The sequence below is a fragment of the Cibotium barometz genome, chromosome 21 (assembly GCF_041138505.1).
Source record: "Cibotium barometz isolate CiBa-2024 chromosome 21, ASM4113850v1, whole genome shotgun sequence".
NCBI classification, from domain to species: domain Eukaryota; kingdom Viridiplantae; phylum Streptophyta; class Polypodiopsida; order Cyatheales; family Cibotiaceae; genus Cibotium; species Cibotium barometz.
Window position 1 is genome coordinate 21,123,890 of NC_141066.1, and position 5,431 is coordinate 21,129,320.

At 43.2% G+C, this 5,431-nt stretch overlaps 1 pseudogene; it reads left to right on the plus strand.

Moving 5' to 3' along the window:
* Positions 1-4,544: 4,544 nt before the first annotated feature.
* LOC147626948 (flavonoid 3'-monooxygenase CYP75B137 pseudogene) lies at positions 4,545-5,205 on the plus strand (annotated as a pseudogene).
* Positions 5,206-5,431: the final 226 nt, after the last annotated feature.

A 5,431-nucleotide genomic window follows, 5' to 3' on the forward strand; every position in this document is an offset into this window, starting at 1 on the left:
AACCACTTCTTGGGTTCTGTGCCACAGCATGACCGAAGAATATCTTCTATTACTTGATTCACTCTTTCAGTTTGGCCATCTGTCTCGGGGTGATAGGATGTATTGAGATCCAAGAAATTTCCCACTGCTTCAAAGAATACAGTCCAGAACCTTGACGTGAATTTAGGATCTCTATCGCTCACTATCCTTCAAGGTAAGCCATGCAACCTGAAAATCTCCTTGAGGAAGACTCTGGCAACATCCATTGCAGTGTAGGTTTCTTTTACTGGAATCAGATGGGCAACCTTGGTTAGTCTATCAACTACCACAAAAATGGAGTTGTAACTTGATTGCACTGATTGTAGTCCAGTAACAAAATACATACTGACACATTCCCACTTCATCTGTGGAATGTCTAAGGGATGCAGCTTTCCTGGCATCTTAACTCTTTGTGCCTTGACTCTTTGACATATTAAACACTAGCGCACATGATTAAGTACATCCTTTTTGAAACCTGGCCAGAAGAAGCTCTTCTTTATAGACATGTATGTCTTATGAACCCTAGATGTCCAGCCATCAGGCTATGATGGGCTTCTCTTAGAATTTTTTCCTTTGTTCCCTCATCATTGGGAATGCATAGCTGATTATTGTAATACATGCATCCTTCGTCCAATCTGTACCCAAGAAGTCGACTCATTTCCTAAGGAGTCTTGCTTTCTTCCATTCATAGGGTAGCAATAGGGGCAAAGAATTTGTCCTTCATGAACTTATCTCTTGCTTCACTGATTAACAGATTTGACACCAATGTTATTGCAAGCAAGGAGGCTTTCCTACTGAGTGCATCTGCTACCACATTTTCCTTCCCTGGCCCTCGTACTTAATCTCAAAATCAAATTCCTGCAAGGTCTACATCCACCTTCTTTGATGCATGTTGAGATCCTTTTGGGTGAAGATCCACTTCAGACTTTGATGATCTGTCATCATCAAGGTGAATCTCTGTTCTAAGAGATAATGTCTCCACCCATAGCTTTAGAGCATAAACTACTGAGAGTAACTCTAAGTCATGGGGACAACATAATTTCTCTCATGCGTTTTGAGTTTTCTGGATTCATAGGCTACTGCATGACCTTCCTGCATAAGTGTACCTCCTGGGCGAAGCCACTGGATCTGTTACTACTTCAAAGGGTGTATGGGAAAATCTGGCAATTTAAGGATAGGGTTGGTTATTAAGGCTGTCTTTAACTTATCAAAAGCACTCTGACACATAGCGGTCCAATGAAATAGGGTACTCTTCTTGAGAAGGCTAGTTAAAGGGGATGCTTATCTGAGCATACCTGGGTATAAAGATTTGATACCACTTGGTTAATCCTAAAAATCCTTTGACTTCTTTCACTGTTTTAGGCTCTGGCCGATCTATGACTGCTTGGATTTTAGCAGGGTTAGGAGAAATCCCATCCTTAGATACTATAAATCCCAAGTATTTGACATGGTCAGCAGAGAAAGTGCACTTGCTCTTTTTTGCAAAGAGTTGGTGCTTCTTAGGATCTCTAGGACTTTACACACATGATCTTCATGATCTGTTGCATTCTTAGAGTATACCAGGATGTCATCAAAGAAAATAAGAACAAATTCATCCAAGTAGTCTCTGAGAATGTCCTGCATGAGGCGATTTGTTGGGGCATTTGTTAATCCGAACGGCATGACTGTAAATTCATAATGCCCATAGCAAGTATTGATGGCTATCTTTGGAATATCTTGATCCTTAATTCTGATCTGGTAATATCCAGATTTGAGATCTATCTTTGTGAACACTTGGGTTCCACTTAACCAATCCAAAAGTTCATCAATCCTAGGGATAGGATATTTGTTTTTGATTGTCAATTGATTTAATCCTCTATAATCAATACAAAGTCTTAACATTCCATCTTTCTTTTTCTGAAAGAGAATGAGCGCACCCCAAGGTGAAACACTGGGTCTTACGAATCCTTGCTCTAACAATTATTTAACTTCTCCTTAAGTTCTATGGCTTCTGGGACTGGCATCTTGTATACACGCTGGGCTATCGGGCAATGAGCTCCGAGGGTTAGCTCTATCTCATGATCTACTTCACGAGTCGCGGAGGCATCTTAGTCAGCTCTTTTGGGAATACATCAGCGTACTCACTTAACCACTTTGGTTCCTTAGCCTTGGATTTTCTGTCTACTGGATTCATTTTAATGACGTTGACAGCTTGCTTCTTTTTGAGTCCCTTCAGCAACTTAGAAGCTTTCACTAATTGCAAAACTAGGGATCCAAAAATTCTAGTTCCTTCTTGATTCTCGTGAAGGTCGAGGAAGGAGATGGTTCCATTGTGACAGTGAATGTCAGCCTGATTCTTATGGAGCCAATTCATTCCAAGGATTCCGTCATAGATTCCCAAAGGTAAGACTCTGAACTGGCATTCTGTTACATTTCCATCTAGATTAAGCTGAATACGGTCTCTCTCATGGTGTGTGAAAAGAATCTTCCCACTGGCCAATTCTACTTGCATAGGTTTCCTTGTTTTCTGATATAGGACTAACTTACGTAAACATCCTGGGGAAATAAAAGAATGCATACTGCCTGAATCAATCAAAATCTTAAAGTGCTTACCCTTGTGCTTTGCTGGAGTCTGAAAAACTGAGAACTGATGATTCTACCCTTGATGTTCAATGGCGGCATAAATCTGTCCTCTTTCTTCCTCCACTACATCAGCTATCGTGTGGCGGCTCTGGCTGCTACTATTGTTTTGGGATGGAACTCCCTCTCTCTCGCTTCCCCAATTTTGGGAAGGGGACTTGAGACTACTCTGCATTGAGGCTGCAGGCTGAGCTGGCATTCTTCTAGGGTTGCCCTACTTTTGGCGAGAGGGACCTTGAGTAGATTGATACGAAGGGGTCGGTCTTGGCACTCTAGGACCTTGGCTTTCCTGGCCCCATTGTCATAGAAGGAGTTGGGCAATCCTTGAGTTGGTATCCAAAACCTTGACAGCCAAAACACATGTTCTCACTTCGAAGCTCTTCCTTTTGCATCCTGGAAAGAGCCAGAGTTCCAAAAAATGTATTTCGAGGAAAAGGCCTTCCTTCCATTCTGAAACTTCCCATCTCTTGGTTTGGATTAGGACCTTGCTATCTCTTAGGAGGCGGAAAGTTGGAAGTACTTCGTGGGGTTTGGAATCTTTTGAAAGACGAGGGTGCTAGACCTTGAAAACAAAGGCCTTGGCGAAATCCTTCGTCCTTTTCTACAGCCTCACCTAAGTGTTCCCCTTCATCCTTGAAGGGACCTGGCTGAGATCTGTGTAGAGCTTTACGAACATCAGGGTCAAGCTCATCCTCATTCGTGTGAGGATCTGGATGTCTACCACGTTGCGCATGTCTCATGATTATGCCAAAACGATACATCGTTAAATTTTCTATTTGACTTCATTTCGAGATTCTAAGACTTAAGAAGTTCAAAAATAATTCATTCAAACAATGTGATCATTCTACTATAGATCCACGACATACGTCCTGAGAAAATAGAACTTATTCCTTCAAACTCAATATCTGGTGTTCACAATCACTTAGACAACTAGAATTTTTGAAAACAGTCTTTATTTTCATAAGGTTTGTAATATATACATAGAGCAACATGGCTCCAAAAGTCAATGTCTCAATTACATACGCATAAAGTGGTGATATTGCGCATTGGACATGCCATGATGCAATTGTGCCCTTACCGCCATTGGTGCTACAATCCTACTCCTCGAAATAAAATGGCTGAGAAGCCTGAAAATATGACAAGTGGTTCTAAAATCTTGAGGTGAGAGGTGATAAAGTATAACACCACGAACCACCCCTAGTCTCATCAAAACCATAGCTAAAGAGACGTTTTGACTCAGCCTCTGGCTAATTAGTACAAATAGGCGTGGACATATTGTGCTGAGAACTACATATGCTATCGTCTCTCCACTGGGTCCAAAAAATATAGCTCCTAGAAATGATTAGCAAGACTTTCCCTGCTCGATTGAGTCTTGGAGGAGGAGAGGATATGCTCAAAAGAAAAGGCAGTCATATCTTGATTTTGGGTAAGGTCGGGGATACCAGATAAGTACGAGGTGTCCATCTATAAAATCTAATTTATCAATTATAAGTCTTCACTAATGAAGGCTGCTTAATCTGAATGAAAATACAACATATGAATGCACCTTTCTAGGATTTTATTATAAATTTTTGACAAAATTTATCTTTGACTCTTAAGCTTTTCTTTCAACAAAGCTCTGATACCAGCTGTGAGACCCCTGCCCTCTCTGCGCATTGAACTCCGGAGTGCTAGTAGCGAAAGTAGCAACTTCTTGCACAAGGTAGACTTCCCACTCGGGGCCTTTCCCACGAATGTGTGGGCAAGGGACTAATTTGGCGGTTCTTCCAAACTCAAACCGGAAAGACCTTCCTCGCCCCTAGAAAGCACGGGCGATTCCTGACGACAGCCGCCGTCGACTGCAAGCGGGAAAGCACATCGTTCTGCGTCTGAAGCTGCTAGCCGCATCGAACAACATTATCTGCAGAATGGTGTTGGGGAAGAGGTTCGCCAAGCTATCGGCTCTAAATAGCTGCTCGCAAGGTGACTGTTCGCACAACATCGTTGCTCTAATGAATCAGGTGGTGCGCCTGATGGGCGTGTTCAATGTGGGGGACTACATCCCTTTCTTGGGTGGGTTGGACCTGCAAGGCTACGTGACGGAGATGAAGACTTGCAAGCGAAGGGTGAAAGCGGTCCTTCAGGAGGTGATCGATGAAAGAAGGGTGAATGCGTGCGACTTATTAGACGTGCTATTGTCGGCGGTCTGCTCGTCAGATGCAGAAAACAGAAGAATGGTCACAGACGACAACACAAAGGCCGTGTTATTGGTAGCAAACAATACGATCAATTCAAGGGTGGTAGCAGCAGCAATTAAGCAATGATTAAGCAAGTTCATAATTGGACTGTAGATTTGATTATGGATGTTGGGGTTTCTTGCAGGACATGTTCATAGGAGGGACGAACATGGCGTCGACAACCCTTGAGTGGGCGCTGGCAGAGCTCCTTGCTAATCCCATAGCCATGAGAAAATTGAAAGAAGAGCTGGATTCTGTGATTGGAAGGGAGCGCCTTGTCCAAGAGATAGACATCCGTCACCTACCTTACTTGCACGCAGTGGTGAAGGAGACCCGTTCTTGCCGTTGTTGATGCCGCGCGAGTCCATCAGAGAGTCCCACGTATGGGGCTACCTCATCCCAACCAAAACCCATGCGTATGTAAACGTGTGGGCTATTGGAAGAGACTCTGATGCATGGAAAACCCCCCTTCTGTTCCTGCCGGAGAGATTCATGGAGAGCTCCCTAGACCTCACAAAGGAATGGGGTTCTATTTATAGGCGAGGGAGGCCACCAACCAAGTCCAACTGGGATATAGA